The sequence below is a fragment of the Theropithecus gelada genome, chromosome 13, assembly GCF_003255815.1.
Source record: "Theropithecus gelada isolate Dixy chromosome 13, Tgel_1.0, whole genome shotgun sequence".
Taxonomy (NCBI): Eukaryota; Metazoa; Chordata; class Mammalia; order Primates; family Cercopithecidae; genus Theropithecus; species Theropithecus gelada.
The window spans coordinates 22,623,626-22,645,013 of NC_037681.1; the positions used below are offsets into that span (position 1 = coordinate 22,623,626).

At 44.1% G+C, this 21,388-nt stretch overlaps 1 protein-coding gene across 10 annotated transcripts in view; it reads right to left on the reverse strand.

Moving 5' to 3' along the window:
- MYT1L (myelin transcription factor 1 like) overlaps window positions 1–21,388 on the reverse strand; it is a 526,890-nt gene that overhangs the window by 356,543 nt on the left and 148,959 nt on the right. For all 10 annotated transcript variants that reach the window (XM_025354739.1, XM_025354742.1, XM_025354744.1 and 7 more), the window contains one exon: window positions 14,941–15,057. The gene's annotated coding sequence lies outside the window, so the exon portion shown is untranslated. The remainder of the gene's footprint in view (window positions 1–14,940; window positions 15,058–21,388) is intronic.

A 21,388-nucleotide genomic window follows, 5' to 3' on the forward strand; every position in this document is an offset into this window, starting at 1 on the left:
TTCATCTGCTTCTTTTATAGGATATGCATGGTTTGCTTTGTTCTCATTTAATTTTAAAAGAAAATGTCAGTTGCCATAGAAATATTTTTCCACACTGAGATTGCATCACACCAGCAGGTCTTTGGGCCTTTGGGTGCAGCAGTCAGCACCTCTCAAAGGGTAGATCCAGTCTTATGTCCCTACATTTTCACAGCAGACAACGGATCCACAGAGCCAGACTCTGCAGAGGCCTCGCACCAGAGAGACCTCATACCTAGGTCAGGCTTCAGTTCTGTAGGGAGCTTCTCTCCTGGCTCCTTTCTCCATTCCTAGATCTCTTGCCCTTTCCACTATTTTTTTAGTAACATTCCTTCTGGAGACTCAGTTTACCTTCCATATGGGTCCAAGCCTCATTTTGTCTGCGCTTGTCTACAGTCACACAGCCCTGCCAGCCAGGGGCCATGTGCAGACACACTGAGACCACACAGTGTTTGCAGCAAGTGGGCTGTGAAGGAATATCCATTGGACTAACTCTATACATGCCTTGGCCCTCGCTAGGCAGATTTTATTTTGAAAGAAGAAGAAGGAAAAAAAAAAAAAAACCCACTTCTGATTCCCTGCCATTGTTTCCTAGAAAAAAATCTGCACGAAAAGGTTTGGCAGACTCCCGGGGAGCTGTGAAACAGTGTGTTTGGCATGCAGTCACCTCAGCAGTAATTTGCATGTTCCGGGCTGTCATTCCTGGGCTGCGCCTGACAAAGCCTGCAGGGGCCTATCACAAACGCGCACCATGAGATCGCTCCTTTCTTCTCTGCACTTAAGTGACTAAAAGCAGAAACCTTAGCTAGGGTTGGTCACTGTCTTGGATCAAAATGCAATTCATATCAGTTCATATCAGCAATGGCTCTTTATTCAGTCATAGCTCTGCTTCTCTCTCTCCTCCCATGGCACACACACACACACACACACACACACACACATGCATAGGTGGACATGGGTGCACACATTGCACATATGGATGCACAAATATTCAAGTACACACACACACACACTTGAAATTGGATATAAAGAACTTCATATCAACATGGAGGATTAGGCAGAAGCAACGGTCCATGATGCCATGTGTCTTTCACCGACAGGCAGATAGCGCAGGCGGACCCAGAGCCTCTGCCCCAGGGAAGGGGTGATGGGGTGGGGGAATGTTGGTATTTCCTGCTGAAGGGCTCCAGGGCCTCATGCCATTTGCACCCTTACCTATAGGGCATTTTGTTGTGTACCTCATCTCAGGATTGGTGTTCCAGCACATATGCAGCATTTGGAGGAGAAGTCTAACCTGACATCTAAAACACCTTGACAAGTTTCCACCTGCCTACATCTCACATCCACAATCCGCAGGTTGCTGTAGTAATCGGCCAGCATGGGGACATGTGAAGAGCTCCGGAGACTCCCAGGAGAATACTTGGTGAAGCAGAGGGCTGTCAGGGTGATGGTGACAGACTTGCTTTTCAGCCTGTGCTAAAAAGGAAGAGAGGTAGCATGCTAGGCAATCCTTATTGAGTCCATATGGGAATCGCTGACTTGGAAATAGGGTCAAGGGTACAGTATTCATCGTCTCTTCAGGGTCCTCAGAACTCTTAGGTGTTGACGCTGAATAGACCCTCCTCTACACTGCAAATGCATGTTTCAATTAGGTGCACAGCTGTGCTTTAAATGGAGGTGAGAGGTGCTCAACCAAAGGCTCTGGAAACTCCCTTAATTAACACACACCAGGTGTGGTGTGGGATCTCACCTGGCTTTCCTGCCCCACCCCAGATGCTGGGGTGCTCCTCACTACCAAGTGCAGGCTGCCTTCAGACCAGCACTCTCTTCACCCACAGGCCTGTGTTGAGATTGCCAACTAGGAGGTGGCCAATGCCAACCTGGGAGCTGCCTTAGCGAGGGGGTGTGGATCCCCCTGGATACCCCTGGAGAATTAAAGATCTCTTCAAAGGACAGAAAGGCCATTAGCAACTTCTGGCCATTAAAGCCTTCGGCAGCCTTCAGCCCAGTTAACCAAGCAGATGACCTTGAAAAGGCTTGTGCTATTACCTTGTCTAGTACCTTTACATTAAATTGTTGATCACTTGCATTTCCTCTGGGGGGCTCTTCTGTTTGCTACTTTTTCTTCTTTCTCTCCTTACCCTCATAAACATGCAGCAGGCTGTGAGTGAATTCAAAAGCCTTGCTCAGATGCTGGGCCAGAGCTCCAGGTTGGACACCGTGCAACAGCACCCAGGTCTGTCACGTAACAGCTGTGTGGCCATGGTTGAGCGGCAATCCACTTCTCTCTGTGCCTCAGTTTCCTCATCTGCAGATGAGGATGATCATAGCATCAACCTCATGGGGTGCTGAGAAGTTTAACGAGGTAATACGTGTGCCTCCCACATAGCACATGACAATCTTCAAAACTCAATAAATGTTAGTTCTGACTTTCATCATCGTGAGTAGTATGTGCATAAGAAAGACCATGTAGGCTTTGCAAACAAAAACAAAACCTCAGGAGGTACCAAATGTTTGCTTCAGTACATGTCTGTTCATATTTTAGTGTTGGTATTTCTCATTGGAAGAGAAAAAATACTATTATTTGAAAAAGTGGTAAAGCAAGAAAAACATTTACTTTGATTTTTATACAATAGAAACCAAATGGTTGATGAGGGAATGTTTTCTGTAGAGAAGTCTTCCAAATCGTAAATTAAGAATGATAGAATATGATCCGTAACCCTGGAGAAATGGTGGATCTAGGCCATGGGTGTCACTGACTGCCAAAGCCACAAGGGAGAAGGTTGAGGGGAGACTTCCTAATAGGTTGGTCAGGCTGACAGCCTGGGCAACATGGGTACCTATCTGCCAACTGTAAGGCTACGGAATGGGAGGCAACCAGACATTGCATGCCACCTTCTCAAGAAGATACCACAAGATCAAAGCTGCGGTGGCTTAGGTCTCTGCATTAACCACCAGTTTGCAGGAAACTCAGAGGTCAGAGGAACATGTTAAATGGCACCAAAGAAGTGACCTCAGAAAAACACAGACTGGGGGACCCTCTGCCCAACTTATTCAAGAAATAAGTCACAAGAGGTAAGGCAGGGAGGAGAAGGAAGGAAAGGCTATGTAGAACTCAAAAGAGGATTCGAGACACATGTCAGTAAGATGCCACTGCAGATCTTATTAGATTCCAATTCAAAAACAAACAAAGTGGGCCGGGCACGGTGGCTCACACCTGTAATCCCAGCTCTTTGGGAGGCCACGGCAGGTGGATCACTTGAGTTCAGGAGTTTGAGACCAGCCTGCCCAACATGGCGAAATCCCATCTCTACTAAAAAAAAAAAAAAAAAAAAAAAATACAAAAATTAGCCAGGCATGGTGGCACGTGCCTGTAGTCCCAGCTACTTGGGAGGCTGAGTTATGAGAATCGCTTGAACCCAGAGGCAGAGGTTGCAGTGAGCTGAGATTGTGCCACTGCCCTCCAGCCTGGGCAATGGAGCAAGACTCCGTCTCAAACAAAACAAAACAAAACAAAAACCAAAGTGTAGTAGTACATTTGTGAGACCATATGTGAAATATGAATCCTGCTTGGATATTTGATAACAAGACCTTTTTGTAAGGTTTGATGGGTGGTTATGTTTTTATAAAAAGAACTATTATTTTTAGGAATTTATGATAAATTATTTCTAGCTAAAATTACACACTCACTTGGATTTGCTTCAGAGTGACCCAAGCCTGCGCGAGGAAGAATGGGCAGGATAAGCGAGGCCACTCTGGGAGCTTGAAGATGGGGCTTGAATTTGGGGCTCAGTCCCACTTGTGCCTATGTTGAATCCTTCTATTGTAAAATGGTAAACAGTAAAAAATAATAAAAAGAACTTGAAATGAGAAGCATGTGTCATTAGATTTCCCAGGTCTCAGTTGACAAAATTAAATGAAGAAACAAAGACAAAGAACCCTGCTCCCTGGGTATGAGGCAATAGAGCAGGATGGTGCTGGGGACGCCAGCTCCCAGGAGCCTCCAAGGTGGATGCATCAGCTCAGTGAATGTGCTGTCACTCTGGGCAGGAGCTGTGCATTAAGGTGCATATAAATTTGTGGGGTATTTATTAAATTTTTTATATACAGGCCCTATACTAGAAATTCTGATACCTTAGGTCTCGAATGGAGATCAGAGCTCCATGGAGAATGAAAAGCAAAGTTGGGGGTTCTAATGGACGTGGTCCCAGAACTGTTTTTTGAACACTGGTTTAGGGCCAGGTGATCCTCCCGGTAGTTTCGGAAGCAGGCATACTTGGTGGCGTTTATGCTCAGGATAGACTCGCTTAGCCAACGTCCAATTTCACAGACCAGTGTTTCTGGCCAGAAGTCAGTCTGTGCATCTCTGCAGGAAACACGAATGAATTTGGACCCCAAACTCAGCTGGGACCAGCAAGTTCACCAAAGTCCTCCTTGAAGGCAGACCTGTGTTGGGTGCCAGATGATATTAGCAACAAAACCAAGTTAGAACACGGGAAACGGGGTGGGTAGGTAGGGAATGTGGACAGTGCCCCTGGTCCACAGAGAAAGGCGTCGGGTGGGAATGCAGGTGGTGCCTGGGGTCTATAGAGAAAGGCATCGGGTGGGAATGCAGGTGGTGTCTGGGGTCCACAGAGAAGGTCAGGTGGGAATGTAGGTGGTGTCTGGGGTCCATAGAGAAGGTTGGGTGGGAATGCAGGTGGTATCTGGGGTCCACAGAGAAAGGGGTTGGGTGGGAATGCAGGTGGTGTCTGGGGTCCACAGAGAAGGTCAGGTGGGAATGCAGGTGGTGTCTGGGGTCCAAAGAGAAAGGGGTTGGGTGGGAATGCAGGTGGTGCCTGGGGTCCACAGAGAAAGGGGTTGGGTGGGAATGCAGGTGGTGTCTGGGGTCCACAGAGAAGGTCAGGTGGGAATGCAGGTGGTGTCTGGGGTCCATAGAGAAGGTCGGGTGGGAATGTAGGTGGTGTCTGGGGTCCACAGAGAAAGGCGTCAGGTGGGAATGCAGGTGGTGTCTGGGGTCCACAGAGAAAGGGGTTGGGTGGGAATGCAGGTGGTGTCTGGGGTCCACAGAGAAAGGGGTTGGGTGGGAATGCAGGTGGTGTCTGGGGTCCACAGAGAAAGGCATCGGGTGGGAATGCAGGTGGTGCCTACAGTCCACAGAGAAGGAGGTCGCGCAGGAATGCAGGCGGTGCCCGTGGTCCACAGCAGCTGAGCCCTCCTGACTCACCCCCTGGAAAGCAGCAGGTCTGAGGCTCTGCTCATGTCCATGTCACCCCTCTTCCTAGGCACACAGGATGCCTGCACCTCCAAGTTTCCTGGGCAGTGGATTGGGGTCTGAATCTGATTCTGACTAACGGAACACTGTGGTCTGGCCCAAAGTGTCCTGCACAGTTTTCATGGCCACGCTAATTTCTGGAAGACTCAGATTCCACAGGGCAGGGCCACGCACTGAAGGGGCTGCCCAGCTGGCAGTAAGCTGTGACATGAGCAAAGAATAAACTTTAATCAGGGTTCTGCTTTCTGAGTTCATTTCTGAATTCATGTTTTAAACAGCCTAGTCTATTCCAACTAGTTCAGATCATGGCCATATTTACAGGCGTCGGAAACGTTCTCTTGCTCTCAGGTGGCGGTTTGCACTGCTACTTTTATCAGTGCTCACAGTAACCTGACTTGCCACCCTGCAACCCCTTGATTTGTAACCCCGTGACCTTGGAAAGGTGGCAAATAAATTTACTGCAGGCACTGATAAAAGTAGAAGTGGGGGCCTTCATTACCATCCCATTATGTCTTCAATGGAGATCAGAGCTCCAGGTAGAATATAGAAATAAGATCTTGGCTAAGTGGGTCTATCCACAGAATAAACCCCACCTACCAAGTACACCTGTTTCTGAAACTACCAGCAGGACCACCTGACCCTAAATGAGTGATGTTTAAAGAACGGTTCTGGGACCACCTCCATTAGAACCCCCAACCTTGCTTTTCTTTCTACATGGGGCTCTGAGGATCTCCGTTTGAGACCTAAGGTGGGGGCCTTCATCACCACCCCGGTAGCTAAGATGCCATCTCTTATCCTACCTGCCTCAGTTATACTTATTCATATTTTCTGCAAGAGCAAATCATCAGTTGCAAATCTGTGACAAGATATTTTGAAGACTTATCACTGAAATAGAATTTATGTTGCCTGACGCTAGTTGCAATTAAGTAACAGACAAAACAACACAAACAAAAGGACTTTGACCTCCTATGCTGTCATGAGTTCTGAATGGATTCTTTGCCTCGACACACCCGGGAAAGTGTTAGTGGTCCGCGACAAAGACGAAATGGGAACAGGTATAAATTTTATGTCTATCAGAAAAGAGCAAAGTTCTTGCTTCTCTTTTTCATTGAGAGAAATCATTTTTTTCCTCATAATTCTTATTCATGCATGTTTCATATAGCGAAAAATGACCTCAATATCATCCCCTATAGCAATACACATATTTTTATAATTTAAAAGAATACATATAATTTATATGAATTTAATTTCTTATGGATATTAAACAAAAATAGTGTACGTAATTTAGCTCTTTTTAATGAACTTGGCTAATTCAGATTATTTGATTGTGGTGATGCAGTCAAGCTGTTGGAGTGTTTAAGGTCATGTAGGTGAATAGGTGTTTGTTTTTTGTTTTTCATTGTGTTTTTTTCTTATAGTTATGTCCATATTATTTGTCTTTTGCACCCTCTTCCTCTTTCCTTCATTTCTTCCTTCCTGTGGCTTTGCTTTTTTAGGTCTTTTAAGTCTTCCCTTGGAACTTATCATTTCCTGCTGCCATTTGTGTTTCATTTTGTTTTTATCTAACGCCTGTTCCACGCATCCTGTTTGGATGAGGCTGGCTTGCACGACTATGAACAAAACACGTGGGCATCACGACATCTCTTTGCTGCTTCATCCGTGTGGGTCCAAGCCGACCAAGTTTGCTAAACACCTGACTTCCGAGCCACCGAGGGCATCAACACTGGCTCTTATCTTTTGGTTGCTTTTCAAGACCTAGCACAATGCCTCACATAGAGTAGCCACCCCAGATTGTCGGTTGACCAACTATCCTTTTTATTTTCTGTGTGGGACTGAATGAGAAGAAATACCATCTGCATAAACCTGTGACATTCTGCAATGTGCTTTCAGGGCATGTGAAAGAAAGACCCGTGCTGGCAACAGACGATAGACGTGGCTTTCAGGAGCACGTTCAAAGACGCTGTTCAAAGACGGCTTCCCTGTAGCCCCCGCCTGTAGGACTGCACTCCATGTACACGAGTTCCCAAACGGAGTGTCCTGCTACAGCAGTTTATTTTCATGAATCGGACACAGGACACATAAACGCACTGTGATAGAAGGAAAGAACGGCACTCACAGTTCACCTGCAGCTTCACCAATAAACACTTTGGCTTAGAAAACTCTCCATTTGGCGGGACTCTTTCCTCCTAACCTGTAAATAAGGGGCAGTGAAGGCCTGCCAGCTGCTTTCCCGGGCGAGTCTCTGCTGGAAAGGGGACCTGCGCCGGCTCTCCAGGGACACCAGAAGCGGAGCTCGCGGACCCCCCAGTCAGAGACAATTCGTCTTTCCTTAAGTTGGAAAGGAGATTTCGAGTTCTATGATCTACCTCTGATGGTCTAAAGTACGTCTCTAAGGAAATGGATGCAGTAAGGTTACTTGGTAACTTTGTCCATGTTAGACACCAAGTACAGGTGGGGTACATGAACCAGTCACACACACACACACGTGCACACACACACATACACACACGTGCACACAGGTGACCACAGACATCCACATGCCACACACATATTTTCCTGAACCTCACAGACATCGTGGCAAGCTCACACTTAAATATGTCAACATTTACCTTCTAAGAAAAAAAACACATTCTCCCACATAATCGATGTGTAATTTCAACAGAAAAGGAAGTTAATGTTATTTAAATCGTATCATAAAATATACAGAATATTGGGAATATTCACATTTCCCCAACTGTCCATATGTCCTTTATAGCTGTTTTAATGTATAAAACATAACGAGGATATAAAATTACGTTTTCCTTTATTATTCTAAAGAATGTCTTCCACAACTGCTGCTGTTTTCTCACATTATCACCTCATAGCTCTTTCTTGAATGTTGTGTTCAAAAATACTTTTTAAAAATAACTTTGAGATTCTGACCTTTATTATTGAAGAAGTAAATAAGTAATAATAAAATATTTTATTTTTCTACTTTGTGAAGCAAGTTTTAAAGTAGCGAATTTTAGAAAGAAGAGCATGTATGAAATATTATGAGAGCTATGGGAAAAACTGAAGTTATTAAAAGGTAATTGTGTTTATTAGGCATACACTGTTAACTAGAGAATCTGATAGGAGAATTTCTCCCTCTTCTTTTATTTATTTCCTTCCTCGTCTCCTTATTTCCTTTCTTAATTATCTAGCCTGCCTGCCTCTTTTCCTCCCTTCCTCCTTCCCTCTTTCCCTTCTTCCCTCCCACTGTTATAAACTCATGAACAGGCGAGGCTGTTTTGTCTACAGGTCACTCAGATAAGTCCTCATGAAACAGGAAGCCCTCTTCAAACGCTCTCCTATGGCCTCCCTCCCAGCCTCCACCACCAGCACTGCCATCTTCTTTACCTACTCCTGTCACTTAGCTCTGATCCCAATCATTTAGATTGATACATCTCTATATTAGCCATAAATGCTGAATAAGACTCCACAAGCATAACTGTGTATTGTAATGAGGGGAAAGGGGGTGGCAATGCACGGGTTTCAGAGTCAGAATTGAAATCCAGAGCTGTCATTCACTGGCTGCGACCTCGGTCAAGTCATTTAAGCTATGGATCCTCAGTCTCCTTAGTTGTAAAATCGCATGAATAATCCCTTTCTACCTAAAATGAAGGGCCGGTGAGGATACATTAGATTGGTTATGGGAAAGTATTCTTTCATGTTTCTTTTAAATTTTATTTTTTGAATATGAGATACATTTGCATCATTCAAAAATAAAGAAACAAATTAATAAATGAATGAACAAGAACAATGAAAACATTTCCCTCTCAACCTGCCTTTTCCCTTAGTAACCCCCATACATATTTTTTAGTGTTTTTGTCTATCCTAGATTTTTTATGCAAATACAAGCAAATACACATGTGTGTGTGAAGTCATAGTTTTGCTTCTCTTCTGTATCTTGCTTTTTTCTTTAACAAAATCTTCCTAAAATCTTTCTGCATCGGTTCAGAGTGCGTCTTCACTCTCCACATAGCTGCATAGTAAGTGAAGGCACTTCGATTGAATACCATAAAGCATAACACAGATGTAAATCAGGTCACTTCCGCCTTAGTCTTTTATGGCGAGGCAAGTGTGCCTTGGGTTCTTTATGAATAATAATGAGGGTGGCCCTGGTTTGAAGGGCTGGTGCTTCTTGCCAGCCGCTGCACTGCAGATTTTACAAGCAATAGCGTCTATAATCCTCAACAACCCTATGACGTGGGAAACACTCCTACTGTTTTACAGATGAAAACCCCAGGTTTTGAGGGGTGAGTGTAGAATTTGTGTATGTTTTCAAAGTTGTACTGTGAAGCCCTTTCACTCTTCTTCCCTGTTGGGCGCGATGATGTCCGAATCCCACCTTGATCTGCACAGCGTTGCTGCACTGTATGCCCACCACATGCACCTTCACCTTCTTCAAACCAGATACCCCTGTCCTCCTGGAGACCCTCAACAACTTCTCCTGGACTCTGTCAACAGCCCCCTGTCCTCCAGGCACTGGCGTTAGCTCCTTCAATCCACACTTCACACTGGGAAATCAGACCCTGTCTCCTCTTTGCTCAAACTCACCCGTAGTCTCTCACCATCTACAGAGCTCAACTGAAACTCACCAGGCCCACCCTGCCCTCCCTCCCACTTCCCACTCTCAAACCTCGGGCCTTTCCCGATGCTGGTACCACATCTGGACTATCCTTGTCTAAGTCAAAAGCTGTCCTTGGAGCCAGCCTGGGAGGTAACTCTGCAGCCCTCCGTGCCTTCTCCAGGAACACACAGATTCCCCCTTTGGGGTGGTTTCGTCCGCATGACTTTGCAGCTCCTCCTCCAGCTATTCTCTTGTTGTGGCTGCTGTTATGCCCTCACCCTTATTAAACGGCTCAACAAGAACAGCTTTTCTGCAGAATTCTCTGATTCCATTTCTATATAACATCTGGTATGTAGTAGTTGACTCAAACATATGTTATACAAATGCACAAAAGAAAATATTTTTTTTTTGCATATGGATGCGGTATTTGAAATAATTCACTTATAATGCATTTTATTTAAAAAGATAGGCATTTATTTCATTTAGATGTGTGTTAAATTTTATCCCTTCACTTGCACCCACAAACAACAACAAATGAGAAACTCAAAAAAACAGGTGACTTCACATCGGTGGGATGTGTGTGTAGACTTATGAGGCACCTGTAGATCTATGAGTAACTTTGCAGAACGGTGTGGGCTCAACAGGAGGAGGAAGCACGGGCATCCCAGAGGCTTCAGGTCGGAGGGGTGTGCAGTAAAAAAGATGGAAGGTTGCATGATGAGGGTGTGCATTGTATTTCATTTAAAAGAGCACTACATGTGCATGCTAGGCAGTCAAATGCCAAGTCAGAGCTGAACATAAAAAGTAATTCTTTCTGCTACTTTTGACCTTCAGTTAAACGCACTCCTTAGGTGTGTTGGGGTGCATACGGAAAGTTCTGGATCTTACTTTCACACTTTATAACTCTTACTGCAGGTCCTTGCACATCAGCTGTTTCTAAATTATGAACAAATGAAAACAAGGCTTTACACGGGAAGGTAATGGACCCACCCATTGCTGAGACTGACATTTTTCGGGTGCCTACACAATAGACATAGCAAGTGATGTGATGAGAGCGGGGTACACAAATAAGCCACACTCCGCCTTCAGGGCCGCAAGCTCTCCGAATGCTTCAGATGGCCCTGAAGTGCTCTGGATAAAAGATGCTGACATGGAGACTGGTCAGCCCTGAGCGTGTTTTACTTCAAACACAGAATCAGTGTTCCAGGCTGTTTGTGCCTCTGCTACCTGAGAGCGACTCTCCTTTTTCCAGGAGTTTTTACTTCCAAGAAATAACAGAGGCCGAACCCACTCCAACCTTTCTAATGCTCAGCCCCAAGGCCCCAGAGCCAGGTGATGCAGTCGGTGGTCTTCACTGGGGAGCTGCCATCTGGAGGGGAACCGGGCACCTCTGTCCACTTCTCATTTCAAAAACAATACAGCTCTGGGAAATTCTAAAACATTTTCTATGTTTCAAGGACTAAATTTAGTGTTTTAGATACTTATAACATGTAATCCTTGTAACAGTTCTGTTAAGAAGCAATTATTATGGCCATTTTACTGATGGGGAAGCTGAAACTCAGGTTCAAGGAGCCAAGTAGCTTCTCTGCAGATGATGGGGTAGAATCAGGATTTGTTCTCCAGTCTGACATCCTATAACTTTCTCGGAAATTTCTGCTGGACGCTGAACTACTTACGGGACCAGCAAACCTTTCCTCTCTCAGCTCCTTGGGCAGTGCGGTAGGAGCACACTCGGCAGGTTGTGTTCCTGCTGTTTCTCTCTCGATCACCTCTTTTGGCTTGTTCTGTAATAACGTATTATCATGTAGGATGCTACGTTAAAGATACACCGATTCCAGCAAGTCATCTCAGTGGAAAATGTCAACTAATGCTCTGTTTTGGCTAAATCACATATGACACAGATTCACATGCCAAATAAGATTTTTGAAGTCCGAGGCAAACCTAAGGATCCTTTAAAAACATCTATGGCATCGTTAAGGTCTTTTTCAGCATTAACCTTTTTATCAAGCTGGTGGCGTACAGTCCCCTGCAACTGGAAATCATTCTCTTTTGTGTTTGGTATTTTATTCTCCATGTTCGCTATGTTTTTTTTTTTTTATGTGTCAAATTCACAAGTTTATGTTTTTGTTTTGTAGTTGCAGAGGATGTGGGAAAACAGGCCGAACAGAATCCCACCCCAAGCAGTCGTGTGGTCTGGTCCTGTCGCGTGGCCACGCCCGGCTCTGCCCCACAGACTGCTGACCGGCATCCCTCACCCTTGCGGGAAAATGTTTTCTTTTGGCGTAGGTGCGGTTTTACGGACAGAACTCCCTCTGTATCCAGGCGTGGAAACACCCCTTCCAGTTGGATTTGGTTTGGTTTCACATCCCACACAGCTTTCAGGATGATATTTCTAGTCAGACAGGGTGATACAGGCACACACACACTAGGAACGTTTCCTCCGCTTGAAATCTTTCGAGTCTCTTGAATTCTGCTCTGATTTCCACAGAGGTGACAACCTTGCTCTCTTCATCCTTCTTTCAGACTTTGTGGAAGCTTCTGCTAGCTCCACCTTGGGTACCAGGCTCAAGTATCAGCGAAGGGCTTTCCTGGGAGCAGCACGTCTGTGGACGGTAACTTTAGACTGTCCTGCGAGTTTGCAAGGGAGCGCTCACCCAGGGAGGAGTCAGTGACCATTTCTCTGCCAAAAGTGACTGTGGCTATTTCAGAACTGGGAACTTAAGTCTTCACCATGGGTTGACAAACTCAGGCTCGCAGGCCAAATCTGTTCTCTACCGATGCTGTAAATAAAGTTTTATTGTCAGGCGGCAATGTCATTTGCTCGCTGTTGCCTATGGCTCATTTCAGACAGTGGTGGCAGTGGTGAGCAGTTGCACGGAGACCACTCCCTCCCCAAAGTCTAAAATAGTATCTGGCTCTACAAAAAATGTTGGCCCACCAGGTCTACGTAACACAATGATTTACAAATTGCCATTTTATAGCTTATTATGTGAAGATGTATTCTCATTAATATAGCAATGTATTCCCATTTTATAATGCTAAATCTATTTATTTCTAGGTACTGTTTTATATATATTTCATTGTATCACCCATTTACTAAAGTACTTATGACATATATAGAGAAAATAGATATTGACCATCCCCTGAGAGTCAAATATTAATCTTTAAAAAATAAGAACATGGATAACAAATCCCAGAAGTCAGAGGCTCTGCGTCTGCATACTTCACGGTGTGTGGCTGTCATGGTGACCTTTACGCCTTGCTACCAGAGCCCTGAAAGTGAGGAATGATTGGTGAGGACTGAATGAAGACAATGAGGACTGAGTGGAAAGACTGACGTGAAATGCAAGCATTGGTTGTGTGTCTTGCTCTTATTATCTAATTGGATCTGGAGGCCCCTGGAGACCTTTGGGTGCTAAGCTTGTCTTACACCCAGAAGGGTTTGCTCACCCAAGCCCTGGCTGGAGGGATCCCGGTGTACATGCCACTGAGCATGGCAGTTTCCAGGGCAAAGCAGGACAGGATTTCAGCTGCTAGAACCTCGAGATCTCTTTTTTCCCCTAACCAAGTTCAACTTGCTCTCCCACCCTGAAAACGGACACCTCTCAAAATCAAAGGTGATGCCTCAGCTGAGAACCCTACTGAAAGCCAAGTATGAACATGGCTGTTGCTTGCACATCCAGCTCACTGTTTTTCCTTGTGGTTTCATGTAATTCCCGGTGAGATTGGTATGTGAATGCTTTATATCCAACTACACTGAGCACACCCATTGAAATGCTAACATCTAACTCAACGCCAGAATCCAATTCAATGAAGCCACATGTAAACATTACACCCTTATAAAATATGTCATTAAACGTCCTTAACTTATTACTAAAATTCAATGAGATGAGATAAAACAAGACAGCCTAGACATATGAAACACCTAGAGTTCAGAAACTTTAACTGCTTCTGAAGCCAAGTGTGCATGAACACTCAGTGTGAATAGGTTCTTTTGTTTTTTCTTTTCGTTGTTGTTGTTGTTTTAACCTCGGGGAAATGTACGATTAAACATAATGCCTTCCCAAAACTGAAGCAACGAGTGCAGTGCGTTTCTTCAGGAAAACGAATAGGGTATAGACGAGAAAATGATTAGAACAATTGTGATCTATTACAGCAGTTCATAAAGCTCTCGAAGCTTGCAGCACCACAAGCTTGCGGCATATGGAAGACAGTCCCAGCCTCTAATTTCTGTGAAGTGGTAAGTAGTTCTATTATCAGACAGGCAAATGGGGCGGTCGGCAGACAAATCACGATTGCACAGTGAACCTTAAAATGCATGCCACAGCTTTCCTTATAGAGCATGCTGAGAAATTGCCATTTTTACCAGAATTTTCTTCTTTTCTTCATCAGAGTGACATATATAAAAGTACTTCGAAATGTGAGTATTGAGAAGATAACACCAGAGTTCCCATTCCACTCACTCGTTCAGAACCAGAGACTTTGCAGGATCTGAGATTTGGGCCATATTTCAGTCTTGTCGACCTCCAGCCCTAAAAATATGTGCTGCCAGGCAGCAGCCACTGGGTATGTGCCAGTCTCATCCCTCCCCAATCCTCCAAATCAGACCCCAAGTGCTTTACTAAGCAGTTCCTTCTGCTGCAAGTGTGGATTCTGTGTGCAGTGATTCTACACCAGCCATTTCCACGTGAGGGTCATGGGCACCCTTCCCTCCCCACTGGCCACGCCGAGGCATTCTCTCAGCACCCACAAAGGAGGCTCACATCATTCCTGCCCGATATAACGTCAGCAGTGAGGACAAGCTATGCCTCATCTAATTTAACTGCAAAGGGCTCTTTTTGGCAGGAATTGTCTCTTTGGAGAGGATGCGCAATGCAACTTTTAACTGCCTCCCAGAAGTCATGAAGTACCAGGCAGCTAAGATGAAAGTATTTACTCAAAGCAGCAAATGGGACAAGCACCAGAGGAGGGGCTGCCTACAGCAATCCCGGGAGCCCCGTGCTGGGCACAGGTACCTGTACTCTGTCGCCAGGAGCCCCGTGCTGGGCAGAGGTACCTGCACTGTCGCCACGCTGGGTGGGTGATCCCTGGACCTGATATTCTTCTGCCGTCCACCAGGGTTCGAAGATGCCCACTGGATAGGAATTCACCAATTCTCCTCTGAGTTCATTTTCTAAAGGATAGAGCGACAACACAAAATACCTTAAGTAAGAGAAGGGAGGAGGGTGTAAGGAGGGTTTGCTCCCCTGTGCTGTGACACTCACAACAGCTACGTTTCAAGATATGTAACTGCACCTTGAGAAGATGTGTAAATAATTTTACTCAGAAACCTTGTTATAAACTCTAATAATGGCTAACTAGAAGTACTTTTTAACATTTAGTTAATTTACTTTGAAACCTAAGATATTGAGGAGTTTTAAATACATGTCCTAGGTTTGAAGGTAAAATCAAATGCACTTAATATTTAGATTGAGCCATTACTGGCCCATTTCTCAGATGATTGCCTCCTTTAACACTTTGATGTAATTAGAAAACAATTTAATATGGGAGAAATATTTTGTATGGTTATTCTTTGGAAATAAGAGAATTTAATTCATAAGAAAATATAGTTTGCTGATGACAAGGCCACTTCCAAATGTCAGCTCAATTTTATCTTACTGTAACAACAACAAAAGAAATTACCTTCATTAAAGGAAATGTAGAAATTGTTAACTTTCTATCATGTTTTTCTGCAATGTTATCTCAGTATTAGAAACCATTGACTGTTCTAATTTGAAGAAGAAATATCCATAGTATTTCAAAATCTACTATCAAAGAGAGAATTTATTTTGTTAAACAAAATGATGAGCTAGAAAATCAGAAAGTGAGAGGGTGATGCCTCAGTTAGGGAAGCCATTGTTTCTGGTGCAAACCTCCTAATTCCAAGAGGCTCATTAAAGTGCGTCTATGGCAATAACAGACAAGTGTTAATGGGCCTCAGTGAAGTGTGTCAGGAGAACGAAGAGACCCTGAGGGGCTCCCCATGCTGTTTATGATCAGCTAGATGCAGCAGCATTACCATAAATCCTCTAACAGATACTGTACTTCCCGCCTGTAATAAGATGATAGCCAGAGTGCTTAGCAAGTGGAACTTGAAATAAGATAACACAAGATTTCCTAGGAAACACAAAGGCAGCCGATAAAATGCAACCGTAACAGTTATTATTATTTCCCCTAATTAGAATTTACTAAAACAAACACGTAAAGAACAAAATAATTCCAAAATAGATATGTGGAGCTAGAGAGGTTTTAAAATTACCCTGAAAAATCAAGATTCAAAACTTGAATGAGAGTTAGTGTATTCATTTTGTTGCAAAGTCTACAGGTATCAGTTTGGAGTTATTTTGTAATACTTAAAAATATATACTTAGTTTTTAACACAAATTATAATTTGGGGTCTTATTGATAGCAGTACACAGCTATCTACACTGGAAAATCTCTGATAACAGTGGTGTGTTTTATGGCTTTTTCTCAACACCCACATAGTATAAATGCAAGGAATTCTTGCAGTTTCTTCCTGAGGCAAACGCCCCTGCATCAGACATACCACCTTGAAATCATCTACAAAGATTCAGGAGCATTCACCCCGGACAAACAACGCCTTCTTCTAGCTCAGGTTTGCACTCTGATCATTAATGCTCGGAATTCAGACCCACATCCTTTCAAGGCAGAGACAGAGGCAGACGTGAAAGCACATGTGGAGATTCCCTTCTGGACAGTTTGATGAGGATGAATGTCCGCTTGGTGGATACTCCCTGTGAACTGACCTCTTTGATTTTAACTGTTTGAACTGGGTCCCTACTTCCTCAATCAGATTATACTAAGGCAATTAGCATATAAACTTGATATTATTAATATTGAAATAATATGATTTAAAAATATAACTATTCGTTTCTTCAAGTGTTATTGATTATATGGACGGTCATTACTCCTGGGTGAGCAAGACCCATCTCAGCCAATCTTGGTGTGAACGTTTGTTGAGTGAATAAAACTCTCTGAAGTTCAGGTTCTGTATCTGACAATAGCGGGGCTGGGCTAAAAGTTTAAATACGTTTTTTAGCACTGAATGCTTTAAGCAAGAATCCCACTGCTGTGGTACTTGATATGAATCCCCAGGCAGCAAGTGAGCCATGAGTAGAGAAGTGTGGTGCTTTCCTTGTGAGGCTCACTCAGACTTCCTTTCTACGTGTGTTGTGTGTTGAGTGTGAATGTGTAGCTTTGAGTCTTGGCTCAGTGGTTTCGGGAATTATCGTGCAAATCTCCTTCTCTCGGAGAAGTGCCTCCACCATGGGGCACTGCTGAGGAAAGGAAGAACCAAGCCAGTCTTCCTCCATCCTCTCTTGCCAGGGTGGTGCCCACCACCCCTGTGGGACACAGATGGAAAGAAGTCAGCTCCTGGTGACTTTTCCTGCAGGTATCAGCCTCTGAGGCACACGTATTCATTCCTGCCATCATTGCTTTTCTAAGATTTCTTGTCAAGAAGACCTTTTGTTTAGCTGAGTGTTGCTGAAATGGCAGTGCTTGTGCCTGTCTGGTAACCCAAATCACACCTGCAGGCTTAGCTACTAGTGGAAATGGGTCATGCTCTTGGTTTTTCACCCTAAAAGTTCCGTGTGAGATTGGTTAAAAGATGAGAGCTATATGTTGATAGTGCTTCTTTCTCAGACGTGTAACACTGAACAGCAAGAACCAGACAATTGCCTGACAAAAGCCCACCTCAGACACCACCATAAGGAGAAGGCGAAACCATCCTTCGTGAACTGAGCCAGTTTCAGAGGAGCCTCTGAAAGGCATGCAAGGACGCCTGAGCCTGGTTTTGCGTACTTTCCTGGACCCTTGCCTCGACACTGTCTGAACAGGAAAACTGCTTTAAGAATGTTTTCTGTGCCCTTCAGTGGTCAAATTTGGAATCCATAATGGCCGGAGAGGACAGTGCATCATAGCAGCTGGGCTGGAGGGCAGTCCTGGCCGACTGTCCCCATTGTGATTGGCAGGTGCATCTCCAGCTCTTCCGCCTGTTTCTGTAGCTCATCTCTACCGACTAACAGCCATGCGATCTCCTTGCTCAGGGGCTGGGTTGAGATGAATAAGCTGCCTGCACTATGGAGTACATAGCAGGTTCCCCATTAGCCTTTCCTGGCTGAATAAGGAACTTGTTTCCTTTGTACCAAGTTAAACGGATTTCACTTAGCTTACTGCGTTGCTCACAGCCTTTGTGTTAGGATGTGCTCATCAGACAGTCACTCAGCTTCTAGGTGGAGATGAGACTTAGAATATGTCCACTTTCAGTTTTTCGGAGAAAAGAAAGAAATGGTCATTTTCAGAAGATAATGATGACCATATAGACAAGGAAAAGGAAATATATAGTAAGTAAATAAATGGGGACATCTTAAAAAGAAAAAATAGGAAATCAGGAAAAGAATGTATAGCCAATTTTAATATTACCCTTCTCGTTTTTAAACACTCATGTGCGCTTTGCTTTAAGTCTAGGTCAGTTAAGTTTTTGTGGGATGACTTCAATTATTTGCAACATTGGAATGTAATTTTGGCATTTAAAAAGGTTTGGGTTTACCTCCCATACATGGACATTCCCATCTCAGTTCTTCCTGTAGATCACCTGTACAATATCAATATTTAGAACATAACTTATTATTTATTTATTTTTTTGAGATGGAGTTTTGCTCTTGTCGCCCAGGCTGGAGTGCAGTGGCACGATCTTGGCTCACTGCAACCTCCACCTCCTGTGTTCAAGCGATTCTCCTGCCTCAACCTCCCTAGTAGCTGAGATTACAGGAGCCAACCACCACAACCAGGTAATTTTTGTAGTTTTAGTAGAGATGGGGTTTCACCATGTTGGCCAGGCTGGTCTTGAACTCCTGACATTAAGTGATCTGCCCGCCTTGGCCTCCCAAAGTGCTGAGATTACAGGCATGAACCACCATACCTGGCCTAAAATATAACCTTAATCTCAACTTCTAAGTAAGAGACCACTGATTTCAACATGTCAACTAACCACATAAAAAGACACCAGCAAATGCAATTTGTAACCTGGAAGTATTTATAGATAAAGACATCATATGAATAATTTATCCTCTAATTTACTAGCTCTTCTTAAACTTAGATGTGAACTTAAAGCCACAATTGCATTGTTTCACAAAATTAACACCGAAGTGGAAACAGGTTTGTTTCCCACTGTGGCTTAGAGAGGGCCGGTAGCACTCCCACTGCCAAGGAAGGGGATGAGAGCCTTCCCTGTCTTCTGTGTAGCGGGGACGATGTCGTCAACAGGACTCTCACGCAGGTTTGCGTGGATGCAAATGGAACCACCTTGTTGTGTTGGGAATTTGGCAGCATGAATGAAAATTTTAAATGTGCATATGCTAGCCTGACAATTCCAGTTCCTGGTATCTACCAAATATATATTTAGTCACACATATGCATAGATACCTGCATAAAATGTTTCAATGTGATATTGTGTATAATCAAAACTCCTCAGTGATAGAATGGTTAGATTATTTGTGGTAAATAAGCAATCTAAGACTGGCCTGTAAACACTGACAAGGCAGAATCCGCAAGATGTGTAGCAAAGTGATTGGAGGATGGTGCAGAGAAACATGCACAGTGCAACACGTTCACATACAACAAACTAGAACCTAGGGTGTCTTCGTCTGTTCTCACACTGCTGGAAAGAACTGCCTGAGACTCCGCAATTTACACAGGAAAGAGGTTTAAATGACTCACAGTTCCACGTGGCTGGGAAGCCTCAGGAAACTTACAGTCACGGCAGCGGCGAAGCAGGCACATGGTACACGGTGGCAGGCGAAAGAGAGAATTTGAGAGAATCCAGGGAAAACGTCCTTATAAAACCATCAGATCTTATGAGAACTCACTCAGTATCATGAGAACAGAATGGGGTAAACCACCCCCATGATCCAATCACCTCCCACCAGGTTCCTCCCCAAACCCTGGGGCTTCCAATTCAGGATGAGATTTGGGTGGGGACGCAAAGTCTAACTATAGAATAGGAGCATGTCTTATTTTACAGGTGCATGTCTGTAAACACAGAGGATGACACCAGCGTGGACACAGACCCAGTGGGTAGCTGAGATGATCTTTGGAGATAGGAGTGGGGTTGTGACAACTAAGAAAAACTTTCACTTTTTACTGCAAATACTTCTAATTGTTTATTTCACATAAATACAGTTCATTTATAAATACATAAAATATTTATTTTATATAAACAGACTGTAACGATTTGATTGCCAAAGAAAATTCATGTAACATTTATGTAACAAAATAAACTGAAAAATTGAATGATTTATCTATTAGTATTTTCAAAAGATATGTGTCAATTATTGTAAAAAATGACTAACAAATTTAGGTTAGAAATGTACACTCCCAAAGTCATGTAATACTTGCCAGCAACTTGCACTCCCCAGACACCCAGGCCATTTGCTGCTTAACAATATAGTTTAAGACAAGCCCTGGGATGCACTGGCTGTCTACAAACCAATAAACAATGTGGCAAGGACATCACATTTGTGCCTGACTAGATCATTCTAGCTCATTAAAACACGTTCTTCCATGTTAAGCAAAATGATCTAGAAGAGCAAGGAAAATGGAGGCAATTAGAACAAAGGCAGATGAGTGCCGTGTCAGAACAGAGAAGGTGGTCTGGCACCCATGCCCTCCTTCCTTCTGCAGGAAGGTGCTGTTGAGGTGGGCCTTTGGGGCTGTCTCTGTCCCCTCAGGGTCTGCTGTTTGCCTGCAGCCCACTCATGGACAGTGAGGACTTACCACTAAGGCAGACCCAGCAAGAGATACACGTGGTAGAATGGCTTTTGGCATTGTTGAATATCGGCAGTGAAAGCAATCGTAAGGATAGTGCAGCCTGCCTCTTCATTTTTAGATTTGGTCACTGAAGTCCAGAAACCCTAAAGAACCTACACAGGGTCACCAGAAAAGTGAGCAGAAGGTCCAGGACAAAGTGACAGGTATGCAGTCCCCATCACTCCTTTCTCAACAAAGTGAAAAGTAGTTTAAGGAAATCTAAGATTTAAATGCTGTGAATTTTATTAATAACAAGCTTTAGTTTTCAGTGCACATGGAAGAAGACATTTCCATGGGGCATAGAAAAAGTGAGGAATAGCATTAACCAAAGAGCAGTAACTGGGTTCGTTCTGCCATTCACATCCTACAAGCAATACCTGGTCTGGGAGCCCTTGAATGTAGGAACCTGGGGTACTGGGAATGAACACCGATGCCTCCACACACATCCCTGGCCATCAGCTGTAGGACATGGCCCAGGAAGTAGTTCATCCATCCACAGAGGTTTCAGGCTCGCGGGCACCCTCTGAAGTTTGGAGAACCCAGTGGTTCTGCATCTCACTGAATCCAAAGCTTCCCAAGAGGCAAGTGCCCAAATAAATCCAAATCAGAGGACTCAGGCATAGCCCTGCCTTCCT